General features: G+C 36.8%; 1 long non-coding RNA gene across 2 annotated transcripts; it reads right to left on the bottom strand.

Moving 5' to 3' along the window:
• Positions 1–1,471: 1,471 nt before the first annotated feature.
• LOC121468221 (uncharacterized) lies at positions 1,472–22,005 on the bottom strand. Of its 2 annotated transcripts, XR_012053065.1 has the most exons (9): positions 21,921–22,005; positions 17,359–17,461; positions 15,717–15,780; positions 15,120–15,183; positions 14,436–14,502; positions 13,106–13,148; positions 11,450–11,611; positions 5,137–5,269; positions 1,472–3,979 (listed from the first exon to the last, which is right to left on the bottom strand). It is a non-coding gene; the product is annotated as an uncharacterized lncRNA (long non-coding RNA). The 2 variants fall into 2 exon arrangements; XR_005978294.2 differs by lacking the exon at positions 11,450–11,611.
• Between the last annotated feature and the right edge of the window lie 1,232 nt (positions 22,006–23,237).

Genomic DNA, 23,237 nt, shown 5'->3' with positions numbered 1-23,237 from the left:
TCCCGGGGCAGGTCCCGGGCCGGGCTGCTGGCACCCCCGGGGCGGTGCCGAGCCGGCGCCGACTCCGCTGCCCCACGGAGTGCAGCGGCACGGGGCTCCCCTCGGGCCCGGCGTGTTGCCAACGGCACAGGTAACTACAGACTGCAACGTAGGGCAAAAACTACGTCTCACCCCCCTGCAGCACTCAAATGTGAGTCCTGATACTATGCGGTCACCTTAAGGTGTTAAAATTAAACCTAACTTCCGTTTTCCAACATAATAAAAATACTCTCTCTTCATGTTCATGGAAGACCCAGAAACCACATGATGACACAAAGTTTGAACAGATAAATTCTTGTTGGCACGAATAGTCCTGTAAGTTATACCTTGTGGGTATGTGCCCACAGATGTCTCACCACCAGTGTTAAAATACCATCTTAAACTAAAAATACAAAAGATGCATTCAGATCAATAAACTAGAGGAGACAGCTTTTCAGTGCTTTCTGAAGAACTAGTGTCTTTCTTGACAGAGAAGTCAAGACAAGAAGACAGAAATCTTCAAAACAGGATTCATGATATATTTCTTGTTGAAGTCAGACTCAAGACTCAGATTTCATTTGAATCTAAGGGATATTTTAAAATTATTATTTATTTCCCTACTCTTATTCTTGTTTATGTCTATCTGCAAATGTAAATTGTGTTATACCACAGTGTGATAAACAGACTAAAAATCTAATGGTCAAAACAGTATTTCCTTATTGACCACAACATAGCCTGATTATGTGATCTAGCAAAGCACAAATAGTCTATCTTACCTCTCTTCAGAATGAAGCACATATTGTAAATGGGAATGATTAAATACTCCTTTGCCAAAGATGTGAAATGTCCTCAAAGGGCATTTTTACATTGTAACTCTTTTTTTTTACAGATTTTGATTATTAATCCATCAGGATTAGGCAGACAGCCAACAGTCTTCCTCTAGACAATAAAGAGCTTTGTAAAATGTTACCTATACTTTAAGGAAATATAGCTGTTAAGCAATTTGACATATAAGTTTTCGCTTAAAAGTATGAGTAGTATGAAGGCTTAAATTTATGATTTTGCACATTTTTTATTACATTTCCACCACACAATTGCAAAACTACAAATAATAGTGAAGTGGCTCATCATCAGTTTCTTAGTGTTTTAGTAAAATAGAATTAATTTAACAAAAGTATTCTTCCTGTTCTAGGGTCTTTTATTTATCCATCAAATTTTTACAACTAAAGTGTGTCATGGAGCCCTTAAGGGTTGATGAAGGGTTGTTCAGCCATCAAAAGAGAGAAACTTCTCTTGCATATAAAACCCAGCTCTGTTTATAGGAGCTGGGACATTTGGCTTTCAGAGTAGACAAGCTCATGAGGTGAACTGGAACAGCCTCATCCTGTGTGTGAGGTCTGAGTGTGTCTGACTAGCCAGACAGGGAGTTCCCACTCAAATCAATGTGCTCACCTTATTTGCTTTTTTTTTTTTTTTTTTTTTTTTTTTTTAATGGTTTGGGTTTTTTTGTTTGGGTTTTTTTTTCTTTCTTTTTTTTTTCTTTTTTCTTTTTTTTCTTTTGTGCCTGCAGATTGAGTTGACATTGGTCAGCTATCCTACCCACTCTTTTACATACTCTTGTGTGCATCTTTAGTGATAGTCACTACCTTGGGCTGCTAAGCAAAGGGCATAGACTTTGGACATGTAGTCCCTGTTGGGTTTTTTTTTATTTTCTTTTTCCTGTTACATAATTTTTGTCACACAAATCTCAGACACTGGCATGAAGCACAGTGTATCATTTAGCACTGCCATGGCATAGGTATGTTCTGCAAAAGAGATCATGCTTGCAATAGTTCATGATAGTACACAGCCCATGCTTGCTTGGCAGGCCATGGTTTAGTTGAATTTTTCTGACACAACTGCACAAAGATAATAAATGGTTTATTTGTTAGCACCAAAGAATGAGTGGTAAGACCAGGATTACCAGCAGGCAATGGCAAAACAATGCTTTCTTCTGAAATCATGTCCCTTTTCTCAGAACAACTTAAATAAATATGCAAATACAAGGCATTGCTTATGTAGCATAGTAGTCTTCAATTCATAAGAGAAGTTTTAAATTCATGCATAAGATACTGAAGATACAGATATACCATGCACTAAATTTTCAGTCCATCATTTGTTTTTGCTTTACTGTGCCATGAAACTCAAAAGTGAGCCCAAGCGTCTATTTGGCTGAAGAGGCAGAAGAGAAAATTAAATCATTTTCAGGAACTTTAGAGAGACCTAAGGCAACAGAGGAACAAGAAAGGATTCATTGTATCACTACTAAAGAGTACTATTGTACTGAGTGGAAAAAGGTGGATTTTAACACTGTTACAGAGATTGAAGTTAAGTGTTACAGACTGGAATAGACAGGTAAACCAGAAAAGAAAGGAGTGGCAACACATGACAGCAAGACCTATTGTCCCATGAAGCAAAAGAGCAGAGGAGCTGAGCTGACCACTGGGATAAACTATGGAACCTTGGAATGCTATTTGAACTTATGCGGTCTCTGAAGGTAACTATGCAGAGCTATGCAGAAGTCCCAAAAAGCTGGAGTGCTGTGCTCCAAGCAGATTCAATGCCTGAAATAGCAACCTCTTCCCATCCCTCTCAATATACTGTCTTAGGAACCTTACATACATATTAAAGGAAGATTTTTAACTTGGAACATCAAGCATTTAAAAGTTAGGAAACAGGACATAAATTGGAACAACTATTCACTGATTTACTTTTTATCATTTTGTTTATGGTCTTGGGCTTTATCTACAATAACATCTAAACTGTTCTGATCTTCTACTGAGGATAGAATATATCTTTTGAATTGTTTCTGCATACTTTAACTAAATTTCCCAGCATTAGGGTTGACTGAGAAAGTAAATTTATCCCTCTGTGGTTGCAATTACTCTCTTATTCTGTTTTACATTAGGACAATTTAAGCAATTTAGCATAAACTGTGCAATCTCCTTGGAAAGCACATGACATCAAGAGCGCATAAATAAAACAGAATCAACCAGTGATATTGAAAACAGTTATATCACACACAGGTATCATATTAACCACAACACCCTGAAAACTAATTATATAAACCTACTCCAATTTCTTCCCCCCCAACACAAACTTTATCACCTCTACAAGTCACTATACATCTCAAGGCATCACTCTCCCAGTGAGTACTGGGAGAGTGTACTTTACAAGTACATCTGTACTTTTTGTACCTACTTGGCCAGGACCTCTTCATCAGGAAGGGAAACACAGTGAACACAGACACATGAAGGACATGATGTGCCGAGCAGAGTCTGGGAGCTCTCCAGGAGATGGGCTGTGGTAGTGGTTCTTCCTACTGGTTTCCATTTTCTGCTATTCTCTCGTACAATGTCTTTCTTTGTACTCTTTATTACATAGATGGCATTTTCTTTGCTTTGGTGCATTAAAGTGTGCTTTGATGGCATTAAAGTGACTGTTTACCTGGTTCTATCCTGGCATGCACTTTGTGTGAAACACATAGGATGGGTGCACATATTAAATGCCAAGTCTGGACAGATCACAGAACATTTCTGCATGCTCTCATTCCCTACTGCATAATTTTTAGTACTACTGAATATTATTCATCCTCAAAAAGGCATAATCTATGTCTTTAAAAGCTTAGTCCAGGAAATTAAAAAATAATATTTCGAGAGAACACAATTTTATGCTTTAACTTAGTAAAAAAATGACACAAAAAGTGACAATAAAAGTTCTTTGTCTAAGAAGAGGTACATTTAAAAGCCAAAAAGATTTCTCAGGATATACAGATAATTTTTTTATTCTCCTAAACATTTAGCAATTCAGACAATGAAGTTGTAAAAGACCTTCATGGTATTATAACACTTTAACAAACTCCAGATCATGACTCCAGATCATGAAGTATAAATAAAAGTCTTTCAGGTGAAGCATCTTCAGCCTGAAAAAGACAAAAGAAACCCTTGATATTTAAATATTAAAGTACTCAAGGTGCTTTCACAGAAAGTATTAATTATTAGCAGTCTTTGTAAAAGCTTGTCTGTATGATCAACTGAATAACCACAGAGATGCTGAATGACTGATAATGACTGCTGGGACTGGTTTGGACATGTTAGCTGTCGTCCTCATGCTGGTCTAATAAGTTCTCCAGCCCCCAAAAAATAACATTAAAATATTGACCTAAAGACATGTTTTTACATGGCCAATTCTCAAAATCTGTAATTTTTTTTAATAACATAAGCAGCTAGCAATAAATGCTTATGAATTTTATCTTTTATGGGAAGCCTTCCTTGATTTGGGTAGGCTACATAGTTTTTTCAATTCTAAAACTCAAAACCAAATCACATCTATTGATTAAACTTCTTTGTTCTTAAAGAAATGGACATCTCAAAATGCAATTCCCTATGTGCAAATCCTGTTAACAATGAGCACTGCTGAAGACAGAAGATAGAAGTGTCCTTTTCAGGACAGAGATAAACAGTGTTAGGTCAAACAGACATGCCTCCTTCCAGTTAGGATTAGCTTTGACCTTTTTCTGCAAAATGATGCCAAAGCTCCTTTAAAAACACAGTTTCCCTTGTAAACACAATGGCCACTGTTTCACCCTCTACCTATCTCCCTTTCTTGCTCAATGTGTTGGAACATTTCCCCAGAAGCAGAAGATTGAAGTTTAAATCACTGCTTTGCCAGAAGGAAATTAAGGTTACCTTTGTTATTTCTGATGCAAGTGTCCTAACCACAGAGATACTGGAAAGAGTGATGGAATTGAGAAGCACACCGCTGCTCAAAGCCACTGTGCCAAGTGTCTGTGTTTTGCAGTGCATTATAAGCAGACAAAAACAGACTTTGGTGAAAATGCTAGATGACAATTTTCCATATGCCAGTCGATCACTAATCCATCTTTAATTTCTCTCTGTCTGGTCCAAAAAATCTTACATTATTTTCACAGATTCTGACTAGATGGTTTCTATTCAACCACTTGAGCAGCTGTAAGACAGTCTGAAAGATATTTGCTTACCTAGAGCAAGAAATACTTAAATCTGATCAGACAGAGAGAAAGGCTGAATTAATCTCCAATCTTGTGTGTAATGCTCTTACCTTCTGGTTTCTCCTTAAAGAAGACACACATATTCAGTACTTCTTCCTGCCAGAGTGGCTGCCACTCTTTCACGTTGTAAAACCTTCTGCTATTCATGTCAGGCAAACTCTGTGTACCGTCAACAGGGCAGGCCTTAAAAGAATGAGGGAAGAATGTTTCACTTGTGCATCCCAGGAGGGATGTTTGCTGTTGAGCTGCTCAGTGCCCACAGGGCCATTGGACATTCCTACAATCTGAGCCTTCTGGGCAATTTTCCTGGGGAAAACATCACTGGCCAATGCCCCATTGGCAGCAGTTTTGGCTGGGGATAAGGTTTAACCCCAGCCAGCAGCCAGTTTCCATGGAGCCACTCACTCACACCTCCATCAGCAGGATAAGGAACAGAATTGGAAGTGAGAAAACTCAGGGGTTGAGACAAAGACAGTTTAATAGGGAAAGCAAAAGCCATACATACAAGCAAAGCAAAACAAAGAAATCATTCACTGCTTCCCAAAGGTAGGCAGGTGCTCAGCTATCTCCAGGAGAGCAGGGCCCCATCACAAATTAAGTGATCTGGGAATATAAATGCCATCACTCCAAATGCCCCTTCTTCCTCACACTTTATATACTGAACATGATGTCACATGGTCTGGAATATCCCTTTGGTCAGCTGGGGTCACCTGTCCTGGCTGTTTGCCCTCACAAGCTCCCAAGCACCCCCAAAGATCTCACCAGTGTGGCTGCACAAAAAAAGTCTTGGCTCTGTGTAAGCCCTGTTCAAGGTTAAAAATTTTTATGTTATTAACCCTGTTTTCAGCACAAATGGAAAATACAGCTCTATGATAGCCACATGAAGAAAATTAACACTACCCCAGCCAAAACCAGATGGTTTCTGTCAGTCCCCTTGACTGCAACTAATGATTCTGTAATTCCTCACGTTCTGAAACTCAACTACCTATGCTGTTCGATTGTTTAGAGAAATCACTGGCATTGGTTGGAACACAGCTAGCATCTCCCCTGATTCTATCTTAATGGACACTGTTTGGGAAATGGGATAATCCAGTTTTAATGTGGCCACCATATTTTGGAAGGTACATCCAGTTCAATAATAAAGTGTCCACTAACCTCAGTGCCAGAGAACAGTCCTTTTTTTTAAATTTACAAGGGTAGGAAAATTACCTGTGTAGGCCATTTTATTTATAAAAGGTCAGAATAACACTTGAGATGATAATTCTATTATAATTTACTTCCTGAATATATTGCACTTTGACATAGTTCAAATCTAAATGCTGAATAATTGTGAACATGGCCATGAACATTTATTTTTTTGTATCATGAAAGAAAGAAAAAAAAGAAAAAACCCTAAGTTACTACTTACTACAATGCATGACCAAAATATTGGAGAGGTGGACATAAAATACTGGAGAGGTGGACAAAAATGAAGATGTAGTAAAGCGTTCCTAAAGGATCTTCTAAACACAAAGCATCAAACAAAATTTATGGGGGATTTAAACTGAAAGAGATTAAAGATTACATTACTCAGAGCAGAAAAGTAAAACAACCCATAAAATAATCACAAAGTTATAAAGTACACTAATTTTTCATTTCTATCAATTTAAGAATTTTTCTTTTCTCAGCATGGAAATTGAAAAAAAAAAAATCATCTCAGCAACACAGTATAAAATCAGACAGGAAAAAAGATAATTAATTATATTGAACATTTCTTCCAATAAAGGGTTATTAAAAGAGGGTTGCCTTTCGCCTGCCCCCAAAGCATAAAGATAAATATTATGTTCTTATGAGCCTAAATCCTTCAACAGACTTGATATACACTTTCCTCAATACTTACACAACTGGAGACGGCTACAAAAATAAGTATTCCAATTTTTTTTTTTAACTATGTGTGAAATTACCTCTTAGTAAATACTCAAGAACTCCTATGAGAAGTTAATTCTGTGTTTGTAACATAAATGCTTTTGGTGACAGGGTGACCCTCCTTCTAAAGCACCTGATTTCTGAAACCCGAAAATAACAGCTGATGCATGCTGTTCAGTGCAGCTGCACTGAACTAGGCTTTAGCCGTGGTGATGTCTAAGTGCTTTAGCTGATTATACTACAGAACTAAAAGCTGTGAGATATTGTATTTCATACTGCTTTATAGCTGTGTGACAGTTGAATGCGCTCTGCTGACTCCTGGAGTTTTTTCTCAGAACAAAGAGGCCATCGCATTCTCCCACCTAACACAGGAGGAAAAGCATCTCATGTGACTGTTTGCAGTAAAAGTAAGAACAATCCTAATTTCAAATAGTCACTGTGAACTGATAACTTTCAAACTAAAACTAAGGATGAACCAGTGAGTAACTTTTCCTTAAGGAAGGGTGGCATAAAAGAGAAGGTATAAGACATTGTTTGAGTTTCAACTCTTCACTTGTTTCTCTAGTGGTTTACTATTAAAGCCACTGCTGCGCAACAGGAGCCACCAGAGATCTCCCTTGCAACTCAAGCTTCATAGGGATCAACCCCCTTCACTGAACACATTCTGGATCCCACAGCAAACCTGACTGCAGCTTAAACTGTCCATCCCAAATGAGTCACACAGGACAAGGTGATAGGTTTTTTATAGCTGCTTTAAAATGGCAAATATACACCCAGATAAGAAAGTCCCTGTTTAAATTCCTCATCATAAGTTTGAACCTGCACTGTGCTGGAAACTTGGTATGATTATTTCCTGAAACTAGGAGCATATAAAAAAGAGCATTTCTCCTGAAGACAATTATATGTTGCTTATACATTTTATATTACTTCAAACTTTATTCTTTTTCCTTATTACCAGTTTCCATTAAAATATTTCTTTCTCTCTCATAAAAAAACTTTTTGAAATTATCACGTCTATTCTTTTTTCCATCTTCCAAATATTTTCATTCCACGTGAAGAAGAAAAGAGACAAATCTATTCTTTCATATTGTCTACCCATAATGACATTTCTACTGTTTTAAGAACAAGAGGAGCTCTCCTCTCCATGTATTGCATAACTACTTCCATCTGTCTTCATATTTTCCAACACTAGAGTCCCTTCAGTCTTACAAAATTTAAGGGACTGAAGTAAGAGGGGATTCATATTTAATACAAGACCGACATGGAAGCAGAGGAGCAGATATTTGAAAGTCATGAAAGAGAAGTTGGAGAAGAACTGTCAGGAGCGCCACTGAAAGTTTAATTACAGGATATGGATCCTGTCAGGTTTGTTTATATTTGGTTGCACTTGGCAACCACCTGTCATGCAGCCTTATGTAGATATATAGGAAATTGAAGGATTCAACAGTCAACTTGGTATATGAGCCCAGTGCTTAACCAAGCTAGTTTAAAGCCAGATATCCCTATAGGACATGTTACCAGTCATGGTGAAGAGTTTCCTGGGATAACTGTGACTGAGTTATCCAGCTCAGGAAAGCAGAAGTTTCCTGTGCTGGCCTGTTTAGATGCAGCTGGAGCACTGCCCTGCAGGGCTGCCCACGGGCCCCTGTGCTCCCCTTTCAATCCAGCCATCAGACTGCTACAGGCACCTGCCAACGTCACTGTGGGCCACTCCAAAATCAACTCAGTACTTCTGCTTTCTCAAACTGTGAAATTCAGTTAGCCCTGTGAAACATACAGTGGCTACACAGATTGTGTTTGCCAGCTGTGAAAATCAGGCCAATCTTGAAGTTGTAATGTAAGTAACTTATTTTAGATGCCTCACTTGTAAGAGGAAACTCAGACTAAAGATTGTGTCATAATTCCAAAGGAAGATAATGTTTTCATTATGTTGTGTTTCCTACTGTTAAAACTAACTGAAGCCTGCCATGAAGAAATGTAAAACCACACACACACTAAAAATCAGACTCCTGAGAGGCAGTCTGGAGAGTTAGATGCTCCTGTAGCGAGGACTTGTACCCTGCTGGGTTTCCTTTAGACTGGCCAGGGCTCTAGTTCATTATGAACAATTCCAGTTGACTGTGGGGAGCAGAGTCCTGTCTTAAGCTTTGATATACATTAATTTATGATAATACCCAATACTGTGCGATATGAAATAGGAAGATCAGATGAAGGATCAGAAGTTCGTCCTATAAAAACAATTTTATGTTATAGAATCAAAGAATCATGTCAGTCTAAATAAATAAATCAGTCAGATGCAACCTTAACAGAAAACAATTAAGCAACCTTAATTGTTGCATTTAAAATATGCATGATTTCTTGGTTGTAGAAAATCAGATACATGGGCAAGGATTTGTTTCCATCAGCCTAGTTTATAACACACATTATTTGCACAGGATGCTGAAGAACTGCTCTGAGGACAGTGCAGCTGATTACTAGTAGTCTCCTCTCTTCTTGCTAGTGTAATTTTTTTTTTTAGGAATGTGCCATAGAAGAAAAAAAAAAAAAAACCCTGTTGAATTATGAAAAACAAATCCTTCCCTGGAATGTGCCACCCAAGTGGTAATAGTTTTCACTGGATGATATTACTACAATATCTGAAGTATGTCATCCTTACCAACAAATAATGCATAAACTGATTTCTCAGGTATGAACTGCTTCAAACAGATAAAAATTGGTTCCTATTGCTCAATTTCCTATTTCACAATTAGTTTAACTGAAAACAACTGATACTGTCATGAAATTTCCAAAAACTTTTACAAAATGCAGTCTTTAGGAACTATGAATTACCTACCCCTGAGAGAGATCAGATATTTCCCCCATTTTACACAGAAAACTGCTTTTCAAATTTGTAAGACCCACAAGATACTACCCCTCTATGTGTTTCAAAGCATCAAGTCCTGAAAAGAAGGAGATGATGCTTCTTAGTACAGGACTACCACGTGTAACCTATATGCACCACCTTCCCCCAAGAGATCCCTTTTTTCCCTAGAAACTTTGTACAAATTGAAATTACAATTTGTCCATATGAACAGGATTTTACACATGCCTGGCATCCTGATCAAAGCAGCTGCTTTCTGTAGTTAGCAGACATTAGGACATGCCAGGCTCCTGCAAATATAGAGGCGGCATGTGCAGTGAGCCCGCACTGCTCCCATGCATTGGACCCTTGTGTACTCAGTCAGTACAGCTAACACAGGAGGTTCAAATCTTGTTCCACTTGCAACCTATGTGCTGACCACTACAGTGTCTGTGCTCACATGTCAGTGTTTCACAACTGAAATTCAGGTAGCTCACAGCCTCACACTATCAATTAACATACTTGGGTGATTAAAATGTACTAGTTATTAGCATTAGTTAAAAATAATAATTTTATGATGTGATACATTTTGGTCTTAAGCTAACGCAGTTCTTTTAATGTGCATTCATTTATATGTATGTATATATATTTGTATATATTGATATAAAAGATTGTAATTTTAGACAAGATTAACAAAAGTGGAACCATTCACATGCTTATGAGAATGAGAAAGAAATTTCCTTACAGAACATTGCTTAAAAACATGTCTATTAAGAGGATCATTACTTATCTTTTATGTAGTTAGTAAGCATAGAACCACTCTGTATTTACTGTATCCACAAAAACTCAGCAAAAAAACCCCAAAACATAAAAAAAAAGCAGTTCCCACAATCCTGGGAAGCAAAAGGGATTTTTAAAAAATCCTGCCCAGAAGATATTAACAGAAAAGACTTACAAAACTAAGTCATATAGGGCAGTACGCCCAGGAAGGAGGTGGAGTCACTGTCCCTGGAGCTGTTTAAAGAAAGACTGGATGTGGTACTCAGTGCCATGGTCTAGGTGACAAGGTGGTGTCTGGTCAAAGGCTGAACACGATGATCTCAGAGGTCTTTTCTGACCTAACTGGTTCTGCGATTCTCTAATATATGGCAGCTGGGTGGCTAATGTATGAGGTTAGAAATAAGTAGCTGTCATCAGTTTGGACAGAAACAGGCAGGCATGCCTCTTCAGTTGGAAGAGTTAGTCCCGACAAGGAGGACTGATACACTCCATGCTCCTGTACAGATCTGAAGTGTGCAAAACAAGCAGAAATCATCAGTTTAGCCTGCACTGAGTTCAACAACTACATCAGGCAACTCACAAGAATGACATTCACCAGTTGCCCAAACACCATCAGAGAAGTTTTCTGTCCCCTGAGGTCAGACAGGTGCTGAAATCAAGACTGGATTTCATGACTGAATTCCAATTCGTTTATACTTGTTGCACACTGAAGATGTTCTGAACCAGCTGGATTAACTCCTTGTTAGAGTCAGAGACCAGCATTTCCTCCCAAGAAATCACAGTGAGAAATTTGCTACTGAATAAAATACATTGATTGTCTGAGCTATTAAATCACCTACCTCTTCTCACGCCAAACAAGGCTTTCACCTGGAACTTAGCTCCATTGCATTTCAGAAGAAATCTATATTAACGTCTTCATAACCCTTAACTTCATTCACATGATGTTTTGTTTGCTGCTCTCCACCCTAAGCAAGTATCTGAGGAAAAGGACTGGCCACTGGCTATAAACAAAAGACAAACAGGTCTCATCTGGCTGAGCTTCTCTGTCCTCTGCGTCACACTTATTTGCAATAATGAATGGAATGTCAGAAACACACACACATACAAACCACAGATATAAATGTTTTCTAATTCCTTATATTAGAAGAAAATTCAATGACAAGCCAGAAAGGCTGCTCCAGATTACTCCTTTATCTGGATAGTTCAAAAAATGTCACAATTCACACCCTTAATTTTTCTGTTTACTCTTTAGATGCCACACAGCCAAGATTCCTTTTATCACAGGGTGACACATTCATTCTTATATCTTACTGTCAAAATATTTTATGTAAAAAAGTATTTTGTTTTTTTAACCAGGAATATATGTGTCACACAGATATGCACAGTCTACTCCTGATTATTAGATTTGTGTATTATGAAAAATATAGAAAAACTAACTTATTGCAAAACTTAGCAGGTTTTCTCTCATTCTCATGCATCTTGTTGCTTTATTTCTCCAAATATCATGCTAACATAGCTTTCACTGTTACCAAACCCTTAATGTTTCAGAGTTTGATTGTTTTTCCTAGCAAATAATGTGCCTGTTATATATTCTGAGACATAAATTCATGTAGGTTGATGTTCGGGTCCTTACACAGCATATCAACCAATTTAAATTGTATAAAGCCAAGAAACAAGCCAATCATACATTCAGTTCTTCTCTTTCATGTTTGATTAGCTCTGCTACAGCACAGAATCCTTTTAGAGGAGAATGCACAATCTTAAATCTGAACAGTCAGATGGTGACATACTCAAGCAGTACTAATTCATATTATGATTCTTTAGTTTCAATGTATAACTCATAAACACATCTGGAATGAAACCTGGTCTCTCACAGATGGATATAAAGATATGTAAGGGCAAGGGATATTAAGGAGTTGTTCCTTACTGGAGAGTAGGGAAATTGATGGGATTTTGCCTTTACTTTTCTCAAAGCTGTGGCCAGGTCACTTCTCAAAGCTCAATCGACAGTAACAGCTCTGACATAGGTCTGTGTTTCTCGAGTGTGAAAAACACATCTCCAACCAGCTGTAATGATTAATGCCCTCAGGTAATCACAACCCAGCTGCTAAAACCACTAGGTTATCACCAGGTGTTATTCTGTGTATAATAAAGATTTAGAGCTCTGCAAAACAAGCACTGTTTTGCAGCAGCTACAAGCCAATTTCAGGGAAAGTTAAGGAAACTTTTCCTTGCACATTATATTACTATCCACCTTCCAATGTAAACACAGTTGTGCACACTTTTACTGAGGTCAAAACAGATGATGAAACTTCAAAGCCAAAAACTTTTAAGCTTTTAAGATGAAATTTTTAAGCCAAAAGAATCTGAATTGCCACAGTAAACTGATAATTTTACTGCACATGGTCATTTGAATGGCAGTTATCTTTAACCATGTTTTTCCAACAGGATATTTGAAGTCTCATCAGTAATATGGCATCCAAGGGCAGAAGTACCTTGAAAACTGAGATGCAAAAAGTGATATCTATTTCTCCACTTCTGGAAGGAAAAAAAAAAAACAAACCTGAAAAGGGAACAGAAAAGCAAACACAAGACAACAGCAAAAGAAACAACAACAACAAAACAACCCAAGGACGACAATTTCAATGGCTTCAGATTTTTCTTTTTTTATAGAATTTTACTAGCATATTTAAAAATACATAGGTATGTATAAATATAGAAAAGTACATGCATATACTACATAATTTTCTTATACAAAGTGTAGAGTTAGATGTGAAAAATTAGCTGTGTTTACACTAACTTATATGTGTTGTTACATATTTTATATGTTGCAAAACAAAATAAATATTTCTGTAGGTGTGAATACAGTACAGCTTTGCAAAATTCTGGCTGTATATTATGTGGCTGCATGCTGCTGAATTTCACTTCAGTGAAATTTCAACAGTTTGAGTTGAAGTTGTTATACCTCTGTAATATTATAGCCTTGTTCTCTACATCCTATTCCAATATAACTTGTTCATTAGTTAAAGTCACAGATGTTGACTAGAAAATAATGGACAGCAAAGGTAATTTCTGTTTCCTTGGTCTATTGTTAGAAATAAAATTATAAGCTGGGGCATTCATATTTTGTTCTATCCATTTTAAAAGTCAAAAACCCCAGCTATAAGTTTCAAGCTGTTTTAATTCCACTTAAAACATAATAATTGGAGAAATACTCTACTCAGGGGTGACTGGTAGCCACATACATCTGTTTAGAGTGCAAATTGAAGCATGTAGTTCCCAGGCTGCTCTCTCTCTGCGCAGCCTCAGGAGTTATGAAGCACAAGCTGTGGGCAGCAACAGCAAGCAATTACTCTCCCAGCCCACAAGCAGTTCATCTTTAGTTAGCTCTCAGTGTGACAACACTCACCACACTCACTCTTATGGACAACCAGTGTGTGTTTACAGTGAGTGTGAAGACAGCCAGTGCCCGGATTTGTGTCCTCCCTCGCCTCCTCTTCAGCCAGTTAAATCCCCTCTCCCAACCCCAGTGGTGCAGTGAAGCCTTTGGGACCTGCACTCCACTCTGTCCTCGGAACAGAAGGCAAGTTCACAGCTGATAATCATATTACAAGGCTGCCCTTAATCACTCCTCACAAAGCAATCCGAAGTCCTTTCTAAGTTCTTTTTTCTCCCTCTTGGTTACAGTTGGCTGAATGCCAGTATCTCTGAACTGAAGTCAGGTATTATGGGCTGCCCCAGTCATACACCCACTGTGGTTTTCCTCTGGTTGACATTCTGTCCCCTTGGCAACTGAATTCTCTCTACCCCTGCTCTGAAACTTACTCTCTGCAGTAGAATGAAACCAATTGTAAATTCCAGAAACTTTACTGTGGTTCCACAAATTATTTATCTGTAAGACAGGATACAAATATGATTTTCCAATGAAAAAAAGAAAGCATGTGTTAATCAATGGAAAATTCATTATTATTCTCCTATGGAATAAAGCGCTGAAACAGGTTTCTATTGTATTTTTAATAATTTTTAAATAAATTACCAATTAATGGTTCATCTATGTAATCTTCAAATCACTAGGTACTACAAATAAAATATTTCTATTGAATTGGGTCATGGGACTCCAGTTAAATATTGTTGTTTCTTTCCTTCTCTTGCTTTCATATTTGGCATGATAGATATACTAACAAGATTGAAAATTATTTATAATTTTAATCCAATATTCTTCCCCTACTCATCTGCGAAGATAATTTTGTATTTTCTAGGACTGTGTTATCATCACACTGACAGGTAAAGAAAACATCTTTCCATCTTTTCTGGGAATAAAAGTGTCATGATTTGTCCCATTAGCAGTTAATAAAAATATGAACTGAAGACATGGATATGGGAATTCTTGAATCACTACAGAACCAGCCAGATTTTTTCAGATTTACTATAAAACACTGGGAAGAAGACCATATATAAACAAAAGATGAACCTCAAAATCTGTGAACAAAGAGGAAAGGAAGAACCTACCTCTCATAGAAACCACTAGGATCCTTTCTACTTCCAGTAGTAAATTGTAGTTATATTAAATGAGCTATGAGTAGAAAGAGTATTTAATTCAAATTTCATAAAACATCAATTTCCCAGCACCAGAGCTAAGAATTAATATTGCTACCAAAGTCCTACTAAATACTCCATAACTCCTTTATCAGAGTGGATTTTGGTTTTTTTCCAATTCAATAATCTTAAATTTACAGAAACAGATATATAATGAAATAGTTATTGCACAAAAATGAACTGCTGCAGAAATCAATTTAACTATTCTTAGTCTTAAAATATTATAAGAAATATTCTATGTCTTAAAATAATTTTACTGTGCAATCTAAGACTCTCATTAGGAAGCATGTAGTTATTGCTAACATTTGGAAGAAAACTAGTAAATGTATTTACATGACAATCTATTTACAAGCTAAATTCTTTTACCAGTAACTTCAATTTCGCTGCTAAAGGATTTGTTCACCTTACTTGGTTGTTACCCAGCTCAAACTACTGATTTGGGGTATAATAAATATATGAAATGTGTTAAATAATTTGTCTATACCTATGTGTTTGCAACTATGCACTTACCCATGCATATGAAGTACCAGTCTCTAACAGGACTACTTGATTTCTGTTGTTGAGAGATTTTCTTCTGCAACAATAAGCAGTAGCAGTTCTGAGATTCCAACATTCAAAATGTTTATTCTTATGTATGTCTATTTCTTATTTCTTCCCTTCTTGCCTTTTGTGAAACAACATGACATTACTGATACATATTCAGATTTCTTACCTAATTCTGACTGGAAAAGCCCTGTCATGTACCCTCAGTTTGATTTCAACTACAAAGCCACAAGCATCATGAGGGCCACCACTGAAAACTCTAAACTACAGAGGACTAAGAGAAAAGACTGTGAAGAGCTCAAAACATTCTTTCTCCACTAAAACAAATCACTGCCATCTACTCTTGAAATAGATTCAAAACATTTTTTCATTTATTTGTAAATATTTGCACATAGCATGTTTCCCTTGATTGCTTGTGAGAACAACACAGAGAACAGTGCCAAAAACTCATTTGATATCTATTCTTACTCTCTCTTCAAGGTCTGTTAGCATACTGCAGAGCAGGGTAAGATTGATTGAAAGAGAGTAGCTATTATTTTTTGTTTGGTTTTTTTTTTTCCTTCACTATTAATAGTGAAATTTGATTATTTCTCTGAAAGTTTGTCAAGGAATGGAAGTTAAGTGCTTGCTTCTCTTCCTTTCAAAAATAAGCATTGATTAAGGGCTTTTAGTCTTCTGGGACCCCTTTCTTCACAATTATAACTTTATAGCTATGACTTAGGTTTTATCTGCTTGCACGTTAGGAGCAGTAGTCAGGATGAAGCACTATAGGCCTGATTAATTACAAACATCTGAGTTATGCAGGTGCTACTTAACCTGTATCTCCCCTACAAAATGTTGAGCACTTATCCATTCATCTCTATTATCAATGATTTTATCCAAATGACTGTGGTTACCTTATGCAAAATTTGATGTAAATATTTTTCCCACATTGTCTGCCACTCATTTTCCTTGTCCAAATAATACAATTGTTTTGCCTTCCTCTTATTGCCACTTTTGTAGAATGACTTTCTGTAACTATGGATAAAATGCTCTAGCTATGTTTCCTTTGGAAATTTGTGGCTCTCTTGTTAATAAATAAACACAAATTCCATGTAACAGTTCGTAATAATATATATTTCAAACACCGAATTCTCTGTGTCATCTTATAATTATGAGACAATTCCGTGGGAATTATATCTCTAAGCTTTAGCTTAGAGATATAAGCATTATATATATAAGCTCTCCAGTCTTACACTATGCTCAATTTAATTAACAGAAAATGCAGTATATTTTCTTTGTAGCTGAGGCCTTGACAATGGGTTTCTTCTGCTTCTCTGCATCTGTTCCTGTACACCAAATAAGTTGCGGATGTCCCACATCCCTGGAAGGCTACATTGGATGGGGCTTTGAGCAACCTGATCTAGTGAGTGATGTTCAGATTATGGCAGGTGGTTTGGAACAAAATGATCTTTAGAGCCCCTTCCAACTCAAGCCGTTCTATGACTCTATGCATGCAAAAGTACATCTATGACAATTGCTGCCTGTGAACATTTTCCTCTTCAGTGTGGCAACACAGAAGGAAAACTAAATGACCAACTGAGTCAAATGAGTAAAATAAGGTTCTTACCTGTTGAACACATCTCCTGTATAAAGGTAACATTCAGAAGTTTGCTGTATCAGATGACTTTTCACCAGGTCCAGTTGAAAAGAAGGCTGAAGACATTTAATGACTAAAGAAAAAACATCATGCTTAACTCTAAACCACAGAGGATCATTTGCTCAGTGTATTAAAAAAAGAAAAAAAAAAGAAGAAACAAACAACGTGGTGACATGGGCTCCCCCTCGTGGTTTTTGTTATGAAAGATTTTAATTTTCCACACAAACCCCTTAAATTTATAAGGACTAGTAACATACAGGCAAGGGAATGCTCTGAAAGAAAATGTGTCCTGTATAATAACATTTTTCCAAATCATCTGTAAATGATCAAAATCAAAGAGTTCTTGAATGGATAATTAATTAAGCATACTGACAGATCATGAGGCTAGACATCTGCATCCTGTTAAAGGCAACCAAAGTTAATTCTGCTTATGGTTGCATTTGCTGGAGTGATAATGAGTTTTTGAAAACACATGTCCAAGATTTATTACAGGTTCTGCATTGCCCTTTCTCTTGCATTACTGTGGAGGTTTGTCAATCCCACTCCCCAACTCTGGGCTTCTTGAATATTCTTCAAAAAAACAGATAGTTTTATTAGCCTTAAACTTGCTGTGTTATCTTTTTTTTTTTTTTTTTTTTTAACTGAATCTCCTTATATTTATAATACTGTGTATCAGGAACAGTCTCTGTTTGCTGTAAAAAAGTTGCAGATAAGACAAAAATTGGGCACTAGTTAGCTGCATGAATCTAAGTTAATTGTTCTTTGCACCACCTGTAAAACCAAGACAAAAATTATGTGCCTTAACAGCAGTGCTGCTGAGTTTAAATTTAATCTCCATTTTAATCTGAAAACCTAATTTATGATACAAATGTAGGGAAATATAACTGTTTAAGTTCAGTAAAACAGACCTTTAATTAACCAACAGGTCCTTAGATGACTTAGGTTAAGAAATATCCAGTAATTAATGAAGATCAATAGTTCTGATGTAGGTTTTTGCCTACAATTGCAAGACCTGTGCCACTGATTTGTCTAGCATGACAGTTCATATTTTTTACAGTCTGACTGCAAAAGAAAATTATTTTAATTACCCAAACTTTATTTCGTTCTACTTAAAAGAGAATGTTTTCTAATGTGCCAAAACTAGCATTACAAGATACTAATATTAGCAAGCAGTGCTTCTCCTATTCAAATTCAGTATTAAATGTGCAGATTTCTTCACATCCTTATTTACAGGATGTCACAATATGCATTATTAAATTAAAAAAAAAAACTAAATTAAACAAAATAACCACCACCCACACACAAAACAAACAAACAAACAAAGTAAAGCCACAAAAAATACCAAACAAAAATTGAAGTTTGATAGCTTGATATCTCCAGATAAGACCAGACAAAAAATTCCTCCTTTAATATCTTTGTTTGCAATAAATAAAGATTAAACCTGAGGACTTCGAGTAGACTTCAAATTATTTGTTATACAACACATTTATGCAATAAGCAGTAAATCATAATATTTATTAATAGTATAGAAGGTAATTGAAAAACAAAGGTTTTACCAAACAGTAAATAATCTAGTTTATTCTCAATAGAATAAAAATTATTTAATTACTACATTGCAAACTAGTGGTTGCCTAAAGTTCAGTTGTTGTAACACACATGTATTTGTTATGGAAATACAGAATATAGTTCCCACAAGTAATATGCTGTTCAAAAGGGCTACATTTCCCATTTCAAAAAGCTGTAACAAAAAATACTGGGAAGAAGAATGTTCAGAGAAAACTGGGCTTTGAGATTTTTAGTTAAAATTTGAAGTTATGACAAATGCTGTGCTTGACAGGACTCCTTAATTCTGGTAATCTTTGCCTAAATAACAGAGAACTGCATTTAGAAACAACAATAAGGAAAAAATAAAACAAAACAAAACAAAAATAATTTAATTAATGTTTAAAAGGAGAAAATAGATGGTAATCAAATGCAATTATAGCATATAGGAAAAAGATTAGAGAACCTAAAGATTTCTGAAATAAAATATAGTCAGATGTAAGGACAGCAAGATAAACATGTTTCCTATAAATTAGCAACAAAGGAAATAATGCCAATGATATAATCCCACTTCCAGACAGTGGTGGAAAACTTTAATACTGCATGAAAGAAAGACCTGTAGGTCCTCTGGACAAGTCAAATGAGCAGTTTCCCAAAGGAAGGCCACCTGTTGCCTGGGCTGCATTAGGAAAGTATCACCAACAGACTGAGTGAGGTGTTCCTTCCTCTCCAGTCAGCACTGGTGAGACACGCCCAGAAAGGTGGGTCCATCTCTGGGCTCCTCAGCACAGGACAGCCTTGGAGATATGGGACCAACACTAGCAAACAGCTATGAAGAAGACTGATATTCCATTATTAGAAAACGTAGGCATCTCCCGAGATAGCAGGGAGAAGGGAAGGTTTAGTGTGCATAACTATCTGACTGTAAGCTATAATGACGACAGTCAAACTTCTCTCGGTGGTATCTGATGGCAAGACAAAAGGCAATGGTCACAAAATGAAATGCAAGAATTTACCTTTAAATAGATGAAAAACTTTTTGACGCTAAGGACTATTGAACAGTAAAACATGCTGCCCATGTGGGCTGTGGATTCTCCCTGGTGAGTCTCTGTCCTTGGAGATATTCAACACTCTAGTGAAGACAGCACTAAACAACCTGGCCTAAGGCTGTCTTTGAGCTGGTGTATTGAACTCGCCAATACTTAGAGCTCCCTCCTACATCAGCTAATTTGTGATTCTGTGAAATAAAGAAGTCCAAAACTATTGATAGGCTATGCCAATTATCAAATCAGTTTCTAAGAACTCTCTCCTCTCTTCATTTAAAGTCTAGTCTCGATAAGTATAGCTCAAAGTCTTTTAAAAATCCACCTGTTTAGTTGAAGTCTTGCTAAGACAGGATTGAAGATCAGCAGCAGCAAAAGCAACCTGGCTTACCTCAAATGCCCAAGTGTTTCCAGCAGGATGTTAATCCTTACGGTAAATTTTCAGATATTATCCCTTGTGCAAAGTCCTTGTGAACATATCTACAGCAGGAAATGCAATGCTCCAGGGAAGGAGCTGATCTAGTTATTAATGAACTGGAACACCACATTGCCATGCAATAATATTAGCTTATGTATCAAAAAGCTGTCTAATTGTATCCACACAATGCTACATCCAGGCTAATTAGCTCTGCCAATCAAGCTAATTAGCACAGAGCAGAGCCATGTTGAATACCAATTCTAGCTTCTGAACTACTAATCAAAGCACGACTAGATAGTGAACCCCAAACAAAAGGTATAATTTGAGTATATTCAGCAGTGAAAAATTCTGTAATTCTATCCATTCTATAAGTATGTGTAAAATTTTTAGAAAAACCTTTTCCTTGCTTTTCAAAACACATATTTTTAGTACATTTGAAGTTATTGCAAAAAATAATTCAAAGATTTTGAAAATGTGCTTTGCTGAATACCTTTTACTCTGCAACATTATTAGGTCCTATAGCAGATTCCTGTAAGTTTATTTCTCTTAGAAGGTGAACCTATAGAAAGATATGGATTTCACAGATTAAACCTTGTTTCTTGACATAGTGTGTTCACAAAGCTCTGTTTCCCTTACAAGTGGCATAAAAGCACAGTCACTTTTCTGGTTTTATACTGCTACTTTCTTTGAAGGGTTACCCCTAACTTTCACCTTAATTAAAAAAAAAAAAATTAAAAAATAGTGGTTTCTGGTGTTTGGTGCATTTTTGTATTTGTTTCTAAATGTTCTGATAAAGTTTGGATTACCTGGTGCTTGCTCAAAATTGAAGGTGCATTAGCAATTTCATGTTGGATGTCAGGCTTACATAAAGAACAGCTCAGCCTTGGTCATGCTCTGTTTATTTCACAGAAAATGATAATCTTGGTCATGTGGATCATGTTTACTTCATCCCCCTCCAAATAAGTAATTTCTTTGATGTTAGCTAATTAGTTCTGCACTGTTTGAGCCTGTTTAACAACATTTGAGTGTCTGGGCTAACATAGGAAGCATAATAAAGCCTTTCAAGAGAACTCATCTAAAGTACACTTCTCAGGTCATACTTGAGAGTGGATTTCACATTCCACATTTACATTTTGAATTACCTCCTCAACATGGTCATGATCTGACAATGGTTTCCATCTAGGCAGAGCCCTTCTGGACTTGATAAAACTTTTATTAATCTTGGTCTTGAAAGGATCTTAATACCCAAGATTTTACTGTATTTCTTTCCAGCTGTGACTCTTTACTTTTAGCTGCTCATTTGTGAAAGTCCTTTAGCCTTGACTCCAGCTAACTGACTTTAAACAAAATAACCAAGGTAAAATCTGAGCAGAAACATGAGTTATTTCTGGCATGTATCTAAATAAAGTAACAAAACACTTGTAATACATACTCAAATGCTAATATTTGTTATTACAAATGTTAGTTTGACTGTTACTGCTGAAAAATTAACTTAAAGGTTCAACATTTTCCAAATTGCCGAAACTTACTCAACAGAAGAGCCCTCTGGAAAGTTCAGTCCTTTTCTGTTTGCAGCACGTTGTATACTAGTGTCCATAGCAACCCCATGAGTCTGCTCCGGGGCAGACTTCCTGCTCCAAGCAGAGGGCGAGGCAAGGCACAAAGAATTGCCACCTCAGTTACCACCCTTTCTCTGTTTTAAATATTGTTATTTGGCTGATGATCCCACATCAGGAAGTACTCTATATAAATACCTGAAATACACTTTGAATTAGCTGCTTAATATCAAGAGCGCTAGACAGCAAGGAAAAAAAGGGAAAGCAAAACTCCTAGATCAATAAAGGATTAAATGATTGCACTTTACTAAGCTTAGTGAAGAATCCAAATCTAGGACATGAAAAATAAGTCATACTTTACTTGTGAAAGGTAAAATCTAACTGAGACTGCTTAGCAGCGGTAATTTGTGACAAAGTGGAGGGCAAGGAGGCTTTGCTGCAAAAAGAGGTTAAGGTGGCTGGGAACAGGAATGTCAAGGGCAGAAGGTCTCCCTGACATGGATTAGTTTTCTTTGGTGATGGGATAAGAAACAAGCCTCAGTATTGTCTTGCGGACTTTCCTGGAGCTGGAGAGAATGCAGGGTAAGCCTTGAGGCAGCAGAGCTGGGCTGAGGAAGGGACCCATGGCAAGGCTCAGGTGCCCCAAACAATTGCTCAAGGTGCTGTTGATGGTTCAAGTGCCTATGAGGGATCTGCTTGTGAAGCATCTTTGCAGACTCCATGGAGAACAATGGATTGCAGTGAAATTTTGCCCCATACATCGTTCATTCAATTTTTCTATTTTTAGCACCAGCATGTTGAATTCTCCTTGAAGGAATTCCTTAGAAATTCCCTAAAAGTTGCCAAAACTATCTTAAAGAACATGCAGTGGATTCAGGTGATAAGACTGCTCTGCTTATACACACCAAACTTTATGCTACATCCAACTAAAGCACTACAGGATAATACCTGTTACACTATTTCATATGGTTTTTCATATTCTCATTATTGCATAGATATTCAATATGACAGCAACCTGAATTTGCATTTTCATTTGAAAACATCTCAGAATCAGTTCTAGTAATGAGAAATCTTTGAGGAAACTTTAAACAACTGGTAACTGCCATTTATGAGTTGCTCATTTTACCTCTTCTAAGGATCTACAGCTCAGGATTTCAGGTTGTCACAAAAGTATATTAAGACACTATTACCATGTGTTCCCATTTTTTCACTGTCCTTTGCTTCAAATGTCATTAAGTTGATCTAGAACAAATCTAAAATAGTTTGCTTACTTGTTAAGAACATACCAGA

The sequence above is a fragment of the Taeniopygia guttata genome, chromosome Z (genome assembly GCF_048771995.1).
Source record: "Taeniopygia guttata chromosome Z, bTaeGut7.mat, whole genome shotgun sequence".
In the NCBI taxonomy this organism is placed as follows: domain Eukaryota; kingdom Metazoa; phylum Chordata; class Aves; order Passeriformes; family Estrildidae; genus Taeniopygia; species Taeniopygia guttata.
Note: the sequence above shows the minus strand (reverse complement) of the source record. Positions and strands in the feature narration are given on the sequence as shown.